Below are 19,086 nucleotides of genomic sequence, written 5' to 3'. Positions count from 1 at the left end.
CGACATCAACGTTCTGAACCAGTCGCCTCTGTTCTCCGACGTGTTGGATGGAACGGCGGCGCCGGTGATCTTTGGGGTCAACCGACGCTACTATCAGATGGGCTACTATTCATCAAGAGTCCGCCGATGGCGAGCAATCCAAAAGAGACGAGGTTCAAGAAGATGCAAGAATCGGCACGAAAGGATGTCAAACATACCTTTGGAGTCCTTCAAGCTCGATGGGGAATCATTCGAAGTCCGACGCGAGGTTGGTACATCGACAATCTCAAGGAAATCATGATGTGTTGCATCATTATTCACAACATGATTGTTGAGAACGAAGGTGAAAGAGCTACCCATTGGAGAGATGACGACGCAGGACACGGGGCGTCTAGCAGTGACTCGTCCGAGAGTGCTCGAGCAACACCGGTTTGCTTCGAGGAATACGTGCAAAGAGATGCAATTCTTTGAGATAGACAGATACATGCTCAGCTCCAACGTGATTTGATCGAGCACATTTAGGCACGTTTCGGACCTCTACAGCCAGAATAGTTATTTTAGGATATGTCTTTAAATTTTTAAGATTTAATTAATTTTTTATGTAATTTTTAGGATTTTAAAATTAATGCAATTTAAATTTGAAGTAAAATGTGTTATTTAAATTTGCGCAATTAAATTTAAATGAAAAATACAAAAATCGAAACTAAAAAGATCAGGTCAACTATCATGTCATCCCACTGCAGCCTCCTTGACCCAATGTGGCCCCCTCTATTAAGTCAGCTATCATGTCATCCCCATTGTGGATGCTCTGAGCAATAGCGTAAGGTCCTATTCACTCCACCAACTCATGATCTGTGATTATTTAGAACAATCAATATATAATACATTAAGGATTCCTGCGCTTTCCTTAATCCGGGGTCCTACGTGGCATATCTAAGAATTCACCATTCAAAATCCCTGCAATTCTAGAGCTTCTGGTATAATATTATTCATCCTCCATTCAAAATCCCTGCAATTCTAGAGCTTCTGGTATAATATTATTCATCCTATGTGGCAAAATACATCCTACATGGCATATCTTATTTTAATTCTTAAAAGTATTTCTCTTCCCCATATTCAATTCCCCTAAACAACCCTCGTCTCCACACTACTCTCCCCTCCCCCGTTTGAATCAGGGCCGCCCCTCCTTCCTCCGCCGTGAATCCCTCCTCTTCGTTTGTCTATTCTTTCTGCAGCTCCACACCAGCCTCTCCCTTCTCCCGCGGCGATTACTCCGGCCCCAACTTGGCACCGTGGCCCCTCCTTCCTATTTCCGCGTAGCAATTTCTCCATCTCTTCCGCCGCGATTTGCGTCATCGCCGCTGCCGCAATCGCCAGAGATCTGCTCCGATCTGCCACCGTGGCCTCTTCTTCCTGTCTCTGCGTAGCAATTTCTCCCTCTCTTCCGTCACGATTCGTGTCACCGCCGCTGCCGCAATCGCCAGAGATCTGCTTCGATCTGCCTCCCACTCCACCAATTTCTTCATTCTGCCTCCCGCCGCGATTCGCTTCGCCGCGCCGGCCACCGCCCAGATCGACACAGTCCGCCGCCTCGCCATGGTAAGTATTCAATTAGGAAATGCATTGATGTCCTGCAACCTTAGTTTCGTCTATTGCCTGCAAGATAGTATTGAGTCTGTTATAACCTTAGTTTCTTCTACTATCTGCAAGATAGTAATGAGTCTGTTATGTTCTATTGGATCTATCAATTGCCACAGTTTTCTAGATATAGTTAAAGCTGGTGCCTTTTGGATCCTCAAAACTCTTCTGGTAATTGAAAAAGTAAGAACACAAACACAAGGAAGATTTAGGGCCACTTCATGAAGTTGTTAATTAAGCTGTAGTAGCATGTAAGAACTAAGAAGCCCACACAAAGATGCAGACTCCACTCTTTTACCAAATTCCACCTACTTTGGTATGCTTAATCTGTAGTAACCCTTTCATATTCGTTATTAGACGATACTTCTTTCTTGGTTTGCTTAATGTTGCAATCTTATGTCGGACAGGTTATTCGAGCTAGAATATAGATAAAGTAACTTTTCATTTGTATTTTTCATGACTTCTTCAAACTGCTTATAAGAGGGGAAGAACACAACTAGGCTATATCTTAAATTTTCATTTGTTGTGCAACTGAAACCAATGTTCTTTCTCTTACATTTGAATCAATTGGATTAATGATCTTCTGAAAATAAATTTACAGTAGGTATTGAGGGCTAGCGTCTATCAAGTTCTTTAAGAATGACAGCGGGCACTAGAAAAATCCCCTGCTTTTAAGGTAAAATCTTCTTCCCCCTGTCTGAGCTACAAGTATTTGATTTGGAAACCACGTCGTGTAGGTTATGTTATCTTGCTCGAGGAAGAAACGGAGAGTGCTCGGTTGTTCCCCTTGGCTGTTGCAATACGAAGAGTTAGTTGGGATAAGCTAAAGGTGCTGTCAGTTAAATTCATCTGTTATTTTTAGCTTTTTTCTGGTTTGTCGTTCTTTTGAGGTTATGAGAATGATCATTAATAGCTGCTGATGAAATTAGGCCTTTGTGTTTTAAGTTTAAAGTTGTTTGAATTAAAGATGATGTTATATCACAATTGTAAAACTCCATGTTGCATGTATTGAGCAAATTAATCTGGTTTTGAAAGGTTTCCTAAGAAATAGAAGTTGATTCATGATCTGATTAATTTGGTTATTAGCTAACTCTGTTAAATTTATATTGCAGGCGATGAGCTTCTCTCTAACTCATTCCCATATAAGGAAGTCGAGAATGGGATGTTGTGAGAAGTAGAAGGAAATGTATAAACTAATGATCATATACACTCATACTATATATGAATTTTGTGTGATTAGTGAGAAATTTAAGACAAGTTTTGTTTGGTATGTGTAGTGGGTCGTTCAAGAGCAACCTCCTTTCGACAAAAAACAGTTCATAGCATACGTAAAGAAATATATCAAGAACTTGATCCCCAAGCTTCCTGAAGCCGAGAAACAAGAGCAGTTCAAGAAGGGTATTGAAGGAGTTACAACCTTGGAAGTGAAGAAGGTTGCAACAGGAGATACAGAGGAACAACCGAACTTATTTGAGGCAACGAGTGCCGTTCTTTCTGCAGAACCAACCACCAGATCATATTTGTATATAAAATTGAGATCTCGTAGGATCATTAGTGTAGTAGGTTTCTCATTCGAATTGGATTTGTATGTGTCTTGTCAGATTACTATGTGCCATTAATAAATATTTGTTAGTATTCAGTAAGGTTGGAAATATATATATATATATATATATATATATATATATATATATATATATATATATATATAGGGGAAAGTTCTATGGAAACACAAAGATAGATGGAGAAAGGAGACATCATCTCATTCGTTGAAATTATTGAATCGGATGGTTGTGATCAAATATGAATATATGCTGTATTATATATGCCAAAGGATATATTTTTATTTTCCTTATCACTGTAACCGTAGGTTACTTGAATTACTCATAAGCAAATCTTCTGTTATTATGGAAGATTTGTTACTTTGATACGTTAGATATTCCAACCATTTGATATCATATCAAATATTTCTGTAACGATGGAATTCCAAACCTATAGTATTTTCGTTCACCATTGAAGCAAAAAATCAGAACTTACAACTTTATCATGAACCTTGAAGGTACGTAAATGATCTTGGACTTTAATGATTTGAATTGGATTAAATACATAGTATTTGTTACTTGTGTTTTTATGAATATTGTAGTGAACTATGGATCTGAATGTGCTTTTACATTCAATTCATCATCTCTTATTTCCTCGGAAGAACTAAGATAAATTTACAATGAAGGAATCGAGCCAAGGCAAGAAAACTTAGATTCAATTCGACATCTCCGAGCCGGAGATGGACGCAACCTTCCAGCTCATCCAACTAAGCGGCGACTCGGCGGGACCGCCGCCAGGACGGTGGAGCAAAGCGTGGAGGAAAGCATCGACGATTCAAACGAGATATCGTCGCATGCGAAAGCTGTAGAGCTCGACGCTCTCCCGCGGAAGAGAAAGCGGTTTCAATTGATCGATGATATTTACAGCAAAAAACAATACTAGTAATTTTGAACACCAACTAACCTCTCGTAACGCTGCCGCCTCAGATCTCTCCTCTCCTCTCCTCTCCTGGGTTTGAAATCTGGACGTCCTCTCCTCTCCCACTGCCGCCTCAGATCTCTCCAGCGACCGTGCCGCCCTCCTCACCCTCCAGTCGACAGTGGGGGGTTTTAAATTAAACTAGATTCAAAGAGGTTTCTATTGATATAAAATTCGAGTCTAGGTGAGTTCTGAGTAAAAGCAGTAAGAGATGGTATGTTCGTATAAAAAATAAATGAACATACTAATGTTCGTTGATATGTTCGTATAAAAACAAATGAACATAATAATGTTCGTATAAAAATAAATAAACATACTAATGTTCATTGATATGCTTGTTGAAATAGATCAGGTCCCTGGGAAGAGAGGAAGGCCGTGGTGGCTGAGTTCGAGAGGGAGAGGGATCTGAATGTGGGTATGTGAGAGGGAGATGGTATGTTCGTATAAAAAACAATGAACATACTAATGTTCGTCGATATGTTCTTATAAAAACAATTGAACATACTAATGTTCATTGATATGTTCGTTGAAATAGAAAATGAACATACAAATGAACATACTAATGAAACCTACAATATTGATCCATCCTATCGGATTGAATCCCACCAGAATAGTAAATGAGGAATTCACGGGATTTGTTGAACATATCAAATTCGTTGAAATGGAGTATTACTTATTTGTTGTGCATATTGCTTGTTTTTTTTACAAAGATGAGAATCTATAGTTTTTTCTCTGGTTCGACATTTTCTGTAGTTCATCATATATATAAATTTTTATTTGTTGTGCATATTATATAATTCCGTAATGTCCAAAAATCCCGCTTCTCGGCTCAAGGCTATTATAAATCGACGTGTGAGTAACATATTAATTATATGCAAAATTTAAGCTCACGAAAGCAAAATAATATAATTATCTGGTATTGGTGTTATTGGAATAGTCGCATGGATGTTAGTGAAATAGTGATATATTAATTCAGAAATTATAATGTTACACAATACGATGCGACACAGTTTTTCTGTAGAATAGGTTATGTGTATGTGTTCGCTATTTTATTTACACGCCGCAAGTGTACGGGTGCAATTGTATATAGTGGCAAACAAGGTCGAATCCACAGGGACTAATGGTTATCAATGCCTATTCTTAATTACTTTACTCTATCTGGAAAACCGAATTGTAAAGGTTTGATTTTGGAAAACAAATTTAAATTGAAATAAAGAAACACTAAAAAGAAATCAAACTGTGAAAATGCGAAGTAACAGAAGAAAGAGAGTTTCCCAAGGCAAAGGTTTCAACAGATTCTCCTAACTAACACGTTTGATTCAATTAATGAGATAATTCCTAAGGCAATCTCGAAGTTAATTCATACCCACTCCCGTGGCATACAAATCGTTGATTACATGCAAGGCTACCATCCCTGGATCACACTTCTAACATGTAACTCCTAAAAGTTCCTAGGATTAACGCCCTCACAATTATTAATTCCCTTTAGAATTAGAATAAAAGTATTCTATGTTCTTAGTTCAGGTATTAATTATCATCTCCCGATATCAAATTAAAACCTATGATAATGCTAAATTGGTGATCAAGCAATAAAGCAAACAGTTATAACAAGAACATAGAAAGGAATATAAATCTCAATTAATTAAATCAACAGTCAGAAATTTGAATCATGTTTACTCCCTAAACCCTGGGAAAAAGGGACTTAGCCACACATAGACATATGACTAACAATCACAATCTCAATAAAACTAATGAACATTAAACAATGAAAAACCGTAGAGAAGTCGAGATTCTTCAATCTTGCTCTTGCTCCGTGTCTCACAGCTCTCAGGAAAAGTCAGAATATGATAAAAGGTGTCTGGGGTAAGCTAAAAGATGGTATTTATATGCCCTAGGTCGTCTAACTCAAAAATACTCCAAAAATCGCATTTTAGGTGAAAAAGCGGAAAAATTGGGCAGACTCGGCGCCTCGCGCGGGCATGGTCGCGCGGCCGCATGGCTGGGCCGCGCGAGCTCGCGCGGTCTCCTCGTGCGGCCGCGCGCCTGGCCCGCGCGGTCATCCAGCGAGTTCTGATACGTCGCGCGGCCGTGGCATGCGGCCGCATGCCCGGACCGCGCGACCTCCCGGCGCCCGTTCTCGCGCACGGCCGCGTGTCCTCTGACACACGGACTTCCCGGCGCCCGTTCTTGCTCATCCGATGCCCGATTTTAGCCCCGTTCGTGCCTATGGACTCGTCACTTCGCGTACTCCACTACGCTTCATCCAAAACTTCACAAATCGAGTCCAATAACCTGTAAAAACAACACGAGCACAGACGAGTAGTCTATTCCACACAAATTTAACAATTCAAACCAAAGACACTCAAGAACTCGATGAAAACACCCAAAAACTATGAATAAACGCGACAAAGGAGATGAAAAATGCATGTAGAACAGTATGCATCATGTTCGTTGCTAATGTTCACATGGTCAAATTTTAAGTTCGTCATGTCCAACACAATGCAGATTGAACGAGTTTTATACAACAAAACTAATACAAATTACTTGTTTCTTTACAAAATTGATAATATGTATTTTTTCTTGAACAATGAAATTGTTAATAGTTCATCTTCTATATAAATTTTTATCTATTTTGTATATTATATGATTCCTTAATGTTCAAAAAATCCGCTTCTCGGCTCAAGTCTATTATGAATCAATGTCTGATTCACATATTAATATACATGTCAAATTTAAGCGAATAATAGCAAAATAATATAATTAATAATAAAGTAATTGCATATTAATATAGTAGTTTGCCTTAAAGATATAACACGCCCTTCTGAACAGGCGTACTCTGAACTACGTTGTCGGGCTCAACCTCAGGTTCGTTTGATGATGTTGGTCGAACATCTTATACAGATGACGAACATAAAACTTGAAGAATACAATATAAACATATATCACAATTCTACAATAGTGAACGGATGAAATGGACACGAAACTAACAAGTCCTTCCTCCTCAGCAAACAGCACGTTAGGAGATGCAATCGTAGCATCATCCTTCATCATGGAATCTACGACGAACTTTTCGAGTTCACTTCCTTGTCCGGTGACAATTCCAACTCCGACACGCTGCGCAAAGTTATAAAATTGATTGCTCAATATGGTGAAATAGTCGATATATATATATATATATATACATATATATATATATATATATATATATATATATATATATATATATATATTGCAGAACAAACTAGCAACCTCTTTTTGTTGAACATTGCAGATATTCGTCATCTCAGTAATATCATTTTCCTGCATCACACACATTTTAAGGCTCTTTGTATATAATCATACAGTTAATATATTCTTTGCAAAAATGTAAAAAAATGAGGTATGCTTTAATTACATAGTTGAGGTAAAGAGGCTACAGGATCAAGACCATCCTCTGGCAGCTTACATAAGTCAGCATCAGTAGTAATGTTGTCCTAAAAAATCAATAACCACAAATCTTACAATCGTTAAGATCTGGAACGATGAACATGCCAACATAATGAATGGACCACCATGGAATGCATAAGTAGTAACATAACAATTACAAAATGTTGAACAAATTAATACATTTAATCAGAAATTACTGGATTATATCTTTTATTTTATATTGCTTTATGTTGAACTATATCAATGAACCAATGAATTAAAATACTAGCAAACAAATGAACTGTGTGTCACTAGTAACATAACAATTAAACATGTTGAAATGTAATAACGAACATGCGTACAAATATTCATATAGTCCAGGTAGGTTGTTGTACTTGGAAAACTGGTTAATTTTTTCATGAATTATTTTGAATTGAGTTTAATATCATCAATCTGTCTCAATAATGTCTATCAAAACACACAATAGACTATAAAAACATCTCACAACTTCTCACCGAATCCATAACTATAAAAAAAGACCTTAAGTTCAGTATAAACAAACAAAAAACACACATATAGTATTGAACGAAATGAGATTTACCATATAAGAAGAGTGCTCGTCTCCAGCAGATATCACAAGAGGTGTAATCCAATTCGTTGTCCGTTCGTTCTCATTATCTCCATCGTTCGATCCAGTATTATTCTCAACTGATTGATTCTTGACCTGTACAACAAGAAGCAGTTGCCATAACAATACACATCATTTTATATATATACAAAACTACGATTCCAGATATTTACCCTCTGTGACTTGCTCATCGGCATAGTTCTTTTTATTGATCATTTCCCCTCAATCGTAGCCTGTTCCAATTATATTCATATTAGAACCAGATATCATACATTAAACAATAAATCAACAAGCAACCCATACAAACCTTTCCCTTGGACTTTTGAACAGGTGTACAATGAACTATGTTGTCGAGTTGAGCATCAGGTTCGTTTGGTAAACGTGGTTGAACATCCTATACAGTCGACAAACATGAAACTTTTATAATACTATCTAAACAGATATAACAATTCTACAATATTGAACATATGAAATGGTCAACAAACTAACAAGTTCGGCCTCCTTAGCAAACCGCACATTAGCAGAACCAATCATAGCATCATGCTTAAGCAGGGAATCTACACCGACATTTTCGAGTTCACTTGCTTCTGCGTTAACATTTTCAACTCTAACAATCTGCGCAAAGATGTAAAATTTATTGCTCAATATGATCAATTAGTCAATATGTTTATTTTAGATATAAAAACAAACAGCAACATCTTTTGCTTCACCAGTGCACACATTCGATAACACTATTATAAAATCTTCCTGCACCTCACAAATTTTAAGTTAATAATATGATATGCAATAAAAAAAATTAAATTCAGTTCACAACCCTTGGCAATCACGTTCATAAATTCAGTTCATAGAACCAACAACTCCCCCCCCTCCCTTGGAATTTAAACAAAATTATAATAAAGGAAACAGACGAATGACATTCATGTATTAAATTGAAGGATATGTACTATTTTAGTTCACAACCCTTGGCAGCCACGTTCATAATTTCAGTTCATAGAATCATAAATTCAGTCCAAATTGTTTAATTCAGTTCATAGAATCATAAAAGAAAAAAAACCCTTGGCAGCGGCATTCACAACAAAATTATACTAAAAAACTAGACGGAGAAAATTCATGTATTGAACTAAAATAGATTCCCCTTAGCAGAAGAATGTTCGCAGCAACGTTCATAAATTCAGTCCAAATTGTTTAATTCAATTCATAGAATCATAAAAAATAAACTTTGGCACTGTCATTAACAACAAAATTATATTAAAAAAACCAGGCGAAGAAATTTCATTTATTGAACGAAAATAGATTTACCTTAGCAGAAGACTGTGCTTATCCAGCAGAGAACAATAGAGATGTAATCAAATTCGTTGAAAGTGAATTTACCATATATCAGCACTGGTCGTCTCCAGCCGATTCATCGAATTGAGTGAAGGTCGAAACTGGAGATATTGAACAAAAGGGAAAATCCCTTCGCAGGCACTTTTTTTGCAAAACGGCAATTAAAATATGAGAGCAAAATTTCACAGATTGAATAGGGCTATGAAGATATTTTGATGGAACCTAGAATATTGCTCCATGCTAGCGGATTTGATCACACAAGAATAGGAATCGAGTAATTCATGGGATTTGTTAAACATACCAAATTAGATGAATTAGAGATCACAAATTTGTCCTTCTGCGATTAAAAAATGAAAGTAAACATTATTTAATTACATGAAAATTCATATCAAGAAATTATATGGACCCTTGATTGAGATTAGATGAATGGTCTAGATGTGGTCTCTATTCTTCATATAAGAAAGTGGTTGTCATAGAATGCAACCCTATATATATATATGGAGAGGTTCAAATAAGAACCCCTAATAAAATAAGAACGGAGAACCATTTTAAGCCATTCGATCATCAAGATCTACGGTGGATGCATCATCTTGGTGGATGGATGCAGGTGCTGGGTTCGAATCCTGAAGGGAGCAAAAAAGTTATTTTTTTCGGATGCATTAAATTTAATAGCGGATGCATTAATTTGTATAGCAGATGCAGTAATTTTATTGGTTCTTATGTTCTCACGATAATTGTGGTTCTCACTATAACCGCACCCTATATATATATATATATATATATATATATAGGGGAGGGCTACAGTAAAAACACTTCTTAAAATATAAATATAAACATTTTTTAATGTACGAATTTTATTCAACAGGGTTACGAATTCATCCAACATGGTTACGAATTGTGAAAAATAAATTTTTGCTACCTTTGGGATTCGAACCCAGGACCACGAATTCATCCAAAAGGGTTACGAATCAACCGTAGATCTTGATGATCTAACGGCTGAAAATCATTTATATTTTATACACTAAAAACACTCTTAAGTCTATAAAATATAAATGATTTTCAGCCGTTAGATCATCAAGATCTACGGTTGATTCGTAACCCTTTTGGATGAATTCGTGGTCCTGGGTTCGAATCCTAAAGGGAGCAAAAAATTATTTTTCACAATTCGTAACCATGTTGGATGAATTCGTAACCCTGTTGAATAAAATTCGTACATTAAAAAACGTTTATATTTATATTTTAAGAAGTGTTTTTACTGTAGCTCTCCCCTATATATATATATATATATATATATATTGAGGTATTTGTTACAAAATTAGGGATGTGATGAAAAATAAGACTATTTGTGAATAATTTTTTACCTTACAATTATTTGAGTTTTTGTGATAAAAAATGACTATTTGTGATTTTTTTTTTTTTTTTTATCATATAAGCATGACACTCTAATGTAAGGAAATCAAGTTTTCCTCACATATTACTATATGTGAGGACCCTGTCGTGACAACTTTGTGACGAATTTTTTCCCCTCACATATAGTCTTTCGTGATGAAAATATGTATTTTTTAACAAAAAAAATTATTGCAAAAACTCAATTTTTTCCCCTCCCCTATATCTATATATATGTATATATATATATATATATATATTGAGGTATTTGTTACAAAATTAGGGATGTGATGAAAAATAAGACTATTTGTGAATAATTTTTTACCTTACAATTATTTGGGTTTTTGTGATAAAAAATGATTATTTGTGATTATTATTATTTTTTTATCATATAAGCATGACACTCTAATGTTGTAATACCCGGGCTTTTGATGACGTGTTTAATTGCTTGAGTTTGAGTAATTAGGGTTTAGATCCCTTGTTTGATTTACTTTGTAAATAGATGAGGAGTTATATGAAGTTTTCTTGTTATTTTTTTTAAGATGTTGAGATGTTCTTTCGATGATGTGAGAATGATGTGGGATTTTATATCCGTAATTGAGTTTGAGTATTTGAATAATTCGAGATAATTATTTGAATGAGAACGGTGAACTCGGAAGTGAGATCTGAGTCCGTTAAGACGTTTTTGAAATTTTTGACTTTTTGACGATGAATAGTAAAATACTGCTATTTCGTCTTTTTGTCGACTTTCAAAATCTTACGTGCACGTCGTCGAGAAATATTCTTAGTTTTTCGATACAAGTCCAATAATGAAAGTTTTTATTTTTGGACGACGAGTGAATAGTAAATCGGGATTTCTCGATAAACGAACCGAGCTCGTTTATCAGAATATCGAGAACGAGCTTGCGTTTTCTATATTTATATAGAATTACGAGTGTAATGAAAGTGAGTAGGAGTTAAGAGGGTGAGTAACGAAGAATGTGGGTAATTAGTCGTTAAAACGAGACGAAACGGGATATTTAACGACTAACGGGTTAATATCTTAAATATCTAAGGCTACCCCACCAAAACTGAAAGATATTATGGACTAGATTAGGATATATTTGATATATTCTAATACTAAGTAAGACAGTTCAAGTGTGAATTCCTTAGTCGTAATTGTTGACTCAAGTGTGAATTCCTTAGTCGTAATTGTTGACTAAGGAAGACAAGACAATTTAGAATTGTCTTCTTCGCTTATAAATAAGGGAGCTTGGTCTTACGAATCGATATATGAAAATATACGAAAACATTAGCTTAGAGCTTTTGACTTCCGATTTGAGCACCGAGACGAGCGCCGATCATCTTTTCGATCACGTATCTAAGTAGGTAAGATCTCTACCTACGTTTTGATGGTTTTCTTTTCGATTTTCGTCGACGTCGAAAAACGTCGATTCTCGACTTTATTTTGAAACGACGTCGGATCGTCGTGAAATTTTAGTATGTTGTTCTTGGGTAGATGTTGAGCATGTTTAATGAAGGGAGTAAGAACGGAACGAACCGTAGCTATGAAACCCATGAGGGCAGCCCCGTTTTTCACATATTAGCTTGTCTTTCGATTTTTTGTTTGATCGTTTTGACTTGATATTTGTGCTTAGGGGTATGCTAGAATCGATATATATTAAATTCGTATTTTTCCAAGCACGAAAATTGTATAAATTTTTAGAGTATGATTATTTAAATTCGTGAAGTTTGAGACGTTGCATAATGAATATTATTGCGTATATGTGTTCTACGATATCACATGAGCATGCTAATTGATTTACAATTTATGGATGATAATTGTTGAACGAAATTAAAACTGGAATTCTGTCAAAATTTTACAGCAGTTTCAAGCTTATGTTTCGATGAGTTTTCATTGCTTGATGGCTCTGAAATTTTAGTATGTTTATCTATGATATGTGTATTTCGTTGCTGCAAAATTTCATGTCTTTTGGATGATGTTTGCTATTTTAAAGATATTTTGAAAAATCCTTGACAGAATCTGTCAACTATTGGTAGACTTCACAAAAACGTTTATATCTATTAATCCATGAAGGATTTTGCATCACCGTTTTTTTTAAACGAAACTAGACTTCAATAATTTTCTAAAAACATAAGATTTCGATTTTTATGACCTCTGAAACAGAGCAGTTTATTATTTCAAAAATGCCCTGTTCTGCTGTCATAATTGTCCAACAGTAAAAGTGTATGAGTTTCATTGTTTATTTGGCAGATCATATGAACGTTTTCTCTTGTGAAAATTTAACCAAATCTTCAAGGATACCTTTAGTTTTGGATGATTAAATTTGATGGAATTTTATTAAGGTTTGCCTTGGTTTCTAATGGCCTAAACAAAATTGGCAGAAACTGTCAATCTTTGACAGCCTGCACTAAAAGAGCAATATCTCCAAAAACCTTTAACCTTTTTGGTTAACTACCATTTTTAGAGTGAACTACACTTCATGAAGTTTTTGAGATCAATTGGTATGATAGTTTATGATGATTGAGTTGGTTGTTATGAATTTTTAAAGATGACACAAAAACAGCAAAACTTTCTAGAAAACAACTTGATTATATTTGTTTTGATGGATGATACGATATGACTAAATGGTGTGAGTTGTGAGAGTTATGATTAACGCACATAAATGTTGGTATCTGACACTCGAACAATTGGTGTCGAGTATAAATGATAGTTTACTGATAAAGAGTTTTGATGATTTTGAATTGTTTGGTTTGCGTTGAAAAGATGTCAAGATGTTAAGTTTTGAGTCGAGAGACGAGTTCACGTAGTGAGATTCACGCGTTGAAATCTCGTGGCTGACATTATATATGAATAGGTCATGCCGAAATTTTTAGTGAAATTAGAATTTGAGCATAGTCAATTCTTGTTGACCCGTGACTCAAATACATGCCTAATGGAAAGTTTAACTTTCTAATCGGTTAATTAGACGAGATGAGAGCGAATAGATCTGCTAAGAAAGTGGACTTTTCGATGTGTTAAATATTTCTTTTAATTGAAGCGCTGCTAATTATAACATAAGGATGTTATAATTAATGAGTAATGACGAGAGATAATAATTGTTATATTAATTAACAATCAAGAGAGATGAACATTAGAGATACTAATGTTTCATAAAAGAGATTAGATTATTAATCGAGGTTTCTTTTATAACTTCTCACCAATTCTTCATAACGATGAAGGTCCTTTTGGGAAGTAACGACTTGAGGGAGAGAGTGACGTTACTCATTGATACAGAGACACAACGAGGTGGGCATTACTTTTACTATACGTATATAGAGATCCCCTGCGTGTCGTAGGCCTCTTATACGAATGAATGCATGAGATGATCTAACTGTTAATTTCAGTTTCATATATATATCAAATGAGTTTAAATGTTACGTTCAAGCAAGTTATTTCATGACAAAATCTTTGAGTTAAAGTTATTTCAAGTATTGTCTTGCCATAAAATGTTTAAATTTTAGTATGATATCTATCTGCTTTGGCTTTGCCAATGATGCAATCGAATTCGGGTCCTGAGCAGTTGATAGCTATCCTGCCAGGACTAGTGTACACCAGTGACCGTGAGTCATCTAGCGGGTTGGCCGGTCAAGTGACCGTGAGAGGTGGCCACCTCTCCGGCACACAGTTTCAGATATGATAGATTACAAAAGAACTTAGTCTGATCAGACGAACTTTAAGAATCACAAATGAACTTAGTAAGCTTGGGCCTTTTTAGCGAAAAACTCCCTTGCTGTACTGTTTATGATGGCATGACAATTTATAGTTTTGAAGCATGTATTTTTATACTTAGGCATACGTGCCCACTGAGTGCTTTTGTACTCAGCCCTGCATATGTTTTCTAAATGTGCAGGTTGAGCTGATGTGATGATGGTGCTGCAATGAGCGGAGTCTCCAGGGTTGTTAATAAATAGTTAACCTGTCTAGAATATGTCTTCATACATATGTCTAGCTACTTTCCGCTGCAAGATGTTGTTGATGTTATAGTATGTTATGTCATACTTTGAGTCTTAAGAGAATGGTTTCATACGATGTATAACTTGATTAATGATATTAATTAAGTTTTATGCTGTCTTTCATAGACTGTTTTCAATTGAGTATTAATGAATAAAAATGACGAGTTTTATTAAGATGAGTAAGTTTTACGGCTATAAATGACGCCCCTTTTCTTCCCCTTCTTCTTTAACCCCATCCCTAGTCGTGGATCACTCGGCCTAACTATCCATAGTTAGGGCGGGCTGTGACAGAGTGGTATCAGAGCGAAGGAAAGCTCTGAATTAGAAGTCTTGAGTTTAGTCTAGAATGAGTCACTAGACTAATAGTTATTAACAATCGTGAGCTCAGCGCACCATCACACCAGGCTCAACGAGGTATGTAAAATTTCAAAGTTTATTTGACGTTAAATTTTGAAGAGCATGATGTTGAGGTTATATGATGAGTTATGATGTTACACTTTAAAGGTGCATAGTTTGAGTTTGAGGATGATAACATGATTAATAATGAGTTATTATGTTGTAAGAGCATATGTTGATGTTACATGATGAATCATGAGAGCGTTTATATCATATGATGTTATATGATTGAGGATGCATAATTATGAGTTATGATGTGATGTATTTGAGATGTTTTGTGATGAGAATTGTTTGAGCAGTTGTGATAAGTCACGATGATTTAGATGAATGAATCTAATGTCATTGTTAAGAGAGATTTTCTACTAAGTAGAAGGATGAAATGAGAACTTAGAGCTAAAGCTTGAGAGAATTAGCAATTGCTTTAAGTACTTGTTGGTTTGAGTTATGAGTTTGAGTTATGCGCTTGAGTATAATAGCATGATTAATGGTGAGTTATTAGCATGCTGCAATGAGATATTGTACGATATGTTTGAGATGTTTTGTGATGCGAGTTTTGCTCACGTAACCTGAATGGTACTTGAGAAGGTATCATGAGCCATAGTCTTTGGAGATGGCTTTGAGAGAGAATTGTTTGAGTTGTCTTACTGAGTCGCGATGATTTAGATTAAGGGATCTAATATCATTGTTTAGAGAGGTTACCTACTTTGTAAAGATGGGACGAGATGAGAATTTAGATGTTTTGAGCTTGAGTTTTAAGATAACAGTACTACTTAATAGGAGTTTTGCTAAGTTATGTTTTGTTTATTTCTGTTGCTGGAGCCAAGTAGAGTTAGTTCCTAGAGTCACCTTTAAGTTCTCCTTATAGGTTGGCCAAGACTGTTGGCACTGCACGAAAGTGGACTGCTGTGAGATCGAACTCATGGAAGATCGGATACGAGGATGAGGCGTACAGTATGTGGTACAGAGATGCCCTAGCAGATTTTCAAACACATGTTCATAGACTATGAAAGGATGAAAGCCTTTATGGTTGTTACTAGACTGGATGGCATCGTGCACCTAGTCCCCGTGCTACCAATCGAGTGGTAGGATTGAGCAAGGAAGAAAGCCACTCAATATGATGGGACATGTCGTCTTGAGCATTGGACCCACAGGAGATGGGATTTGTTACAGATACCCAGATTTTCTATGCGGATCTACTGACCGGATGCCTGTTTTCTACTAGGGACTCTAGAAGAGTGTAGTAGATATCGAGTCGATCCTTGAGTATCAGTTACCAAAGATGATAAAATGATAAACGATAATGAGGATGAGAAGTAGCCGAGGAGGGCTAGAGTTGATGAGGATGAGAAGAGAAGTCGATGTAGGCTAGAGCTAAGGATGATCTTGAGAGTATGCGCGGTACACCCTCGTTTTTGATTAGTTGCAATTACATTGCGATGTATATAACTTACTTAGGAGATACTGGTACTTGAGATTTTGACATGATGATAGATAAGCATGCGAATATAGTACCCTACTGATGTTAAATAGATGGATGTTCCTAGTGTGCTAAAGTAGCAACTAGATGAGTTAACTGGTAGCAATTACCGTAGGAGGTCCAAACCGAGACATAGTACTATTAATGGTGTCGGTTTAGAAGGGACATTACGATAGATACTATGATTTTTGTAGGGTTTAAATAACCCCTTTATGTAAGTCCTCTAAAAAGAGGCATTCTACTGATGGATATATTAGGTTGACTAGAGTGGTCTTTTTGTTAGCATTTCGTGAGTGCTTATTGCCTTACAGATGAATGTTAAGGTGACCGTGAGGGTTTCCTTAAAGTTGAGTTAGTAAATTGAACTTGAGTTTTGAGGATGCTTAGAGCGTTGGTCGAGTTGAGTTTTCCTTTTGTGATTTCAAAAATGCCTCAAAGATGTCATCAAGAGTGTGATGTGAAGGATAGGCGGGATAATACTCCGCCACCACCACCGCAACATGAGAGGAGAGTCGAAAAATATTGAACTTTCGAAACAAGAGTCTAGAACATAGGACCCTGAGTTTAAGCTTTTAGCTTGCTGGTGTGAACTTAAGTTTTGTTATGTATAGTATGTTGAGGGTTTAGAAGACACAGAATTTCCAAGTTCGGGATAGTATATCCCGTGTGACTGGGGAGTGATTATGTTGGACCTGGCCAGTCCGCATGATCCAAATCTCAGTAGACGTGTTTTGGGTTTATAAACCCACGTGTTTCAACTTTCGGTTGAAAAGCCAGATGGGTTCTTACTCTAGGTCATTTTTGTTCGACCTGGTAATTACTTCATTCCACCCTCTGGTCATTCATTTGAGTCTCTTGAACAATTTGTTTTGATGTCATTATAGGGTTGAACCCTTACAACTTTTGAGTTATCCTAGTAGATTCTTTTAATGTATAAGACTAGTGAGAGGCACGTCAGAGGACTTTAACACCCGAGCAACTGGTAAACTACACCTGAGAACAATTCAAGGCTACTCTTGAGAAGTATGTACCGAGGAGTACAGTAAGCAGCGAGAGGTTGATTATCGAAGTTTGATGCAAGGAAAGAAATCGATTGTAGAGTATAACTGAGAATTCTGTGAGCTATCATGATTTGCTCATCAGAAGATGGATACTGATGAAGAGATGTCTGAGTTTTATGTGCCGGTTTAAGGCAGGACTTTAAGGTAGTATGGGCAAGTTATTGGATGCACCAGTTAGAATCTTGTTTAATACAGGAGCCTCGCATTCTTTAATTGTTTGAAGCATGTTACCTTCAAACTCGAACCAAAACAAGCTAGTCCCGAGTTGAGAGTAATCACTCCTGTAGGAAGAGCTACTACAGTTTCTCACATGATTTCTAACTTAGAGCTTGAGTTAGGATCACTAAAGATGAAAACAAGAACCTTGCACTTAATGCCTATGTGGAACGTAGACATTATTCTAAGGATGGACTGGTTAGCAGAGAACTTTGCCCCGATTGATTGTAAGAAGAGACAGATAACTTTCCAACCACCTGGGAAGGAACAGGCATGTTTTCACGGCATTGATAGAAAGAAGAGAGTTCCAATCGTTTCGGCACTTCAGGCGTCGAAATTGGTAAAGAAGAAAGGAGCACAAGCTTACCTAGTTTACTTGAATGATGAAGGAGAATAAAAAAAAAAAAAAAAACTTTGAGGATGTAGCAGTGGTAAGGGAACATAGAGATGTATTTCCCGAGGTCTTACCAGGATTGCCACCAACAAGATAGTTGGAGTTCACTATCGACCTAGAACCTGGATCAGCACCAGTGTCGAAGGCACCCTATAGAATGGCGCCTAAGGAGCTACAAGAGCTGAAGATTCAGCTACAAGAATTGCTCGAGTTAAGTTTTATTAGACATAGTGTATCCCTGTGGGGAGCACCAGTCCTTTTTGTCAAAAAGAAGGATGGCACGTTGAGAATGTGCATAGATTATCGAGAGCTGAATAAATTGACACTCAAGAACAAATATCCTTTGCCGAGGATAGATGACTTGTTTGATCAATTACGAGGAGCGAGTTTTTCTTGAAAGTTGACTTGAGATCATAATACCACTAGTTCAAATTTTGACAGGAGGATACACCTAAGACAGCTTTTCAAATGAGGTATGAGCACTATGAGTTCATAGTTATGCCATTCGGTTTGACGAAGGCACCAGTAGTTTTCATGGATCACATGAATTGAGTTTCCATCAATAACTGGATAAATTTATCCTAGTTTTCATAGATGATATTCTCATCTATTCGAAGAATGAGCAGGAGCGCCAAAACATTTGAAAACGATGTTGGAAACACTAAGA

At 36.4% G+C, this 19,086-nt stretch overlaps 2 long non-coding RNA genes across 3 annotated transcripts; one reads left to right on the top strand and one right to left on the bottom strand.

Annotated features, from left to right (window-relative positions):
- Positions 1-1,090: 1,090 nt before the first annotated feature.
- Positions 1,091-3,256, top strand: LOC131006945 (uncharacterized). 2 transcript variants are annotated; one of them, XR_009095832.1, is made up of 5 exons: positions 1,091-1,578; positions 2,219-2,293; positions 2,355-2,446; positions 2,730-2,803; positions 2,895-3,256. It is a non-coding gene; the product is annotated as an uncharacterized LOC131006945 (long non-coding RNA). The 2 variants fall into 2 exon arrangements; XR_009095831.1 differs by having other exon boundaries at positions 2,219-2,446.
- A 3,639-nt stretch (positions 3,257-6,895) lies between these two features.
- On the bottom strand, positions 6,896-8,783 carry LOC131006944 (uncharacterized). The gene is made up of 7 exons (XR_009095830.1): positions 8,657-8,783; positions 8,475-8,561; positions 8,341-8,400; positions 8,141-8,263; positions 7,529-7,607; positions 7,384-7,434; positions 6,896-7,248 (listed from the first exon to the last, which is right to left on the bottom strand). It is a non-coding gene; the product is annotated as an uncharacterized LOC131006944 (long non-coding RNA).
- Between the last annotated feature and the right edge of the window lie 10,303 nt (positions 8,784-19,086).

This window comes from Salvia miltiorrhiza, chromosome 1, assembly GCF_028751815.1.
Source record: "Salvia miltiorrhiza cultivar Shanhuang (shh) chromosome 1, IMPLAD_Smil_shh, whole genome shotgun sequence".
NCBI classification, from domain to species: Eukaryota; Viridiplantae; Streptophyta; class Magnoliopsida; order Lamiales; family Lamiaceae; genus Salvia; species Salvia miltiorrhiza.
This window is presented reverse-complemented; position numbering and strand designations above follow the sequence as displayed.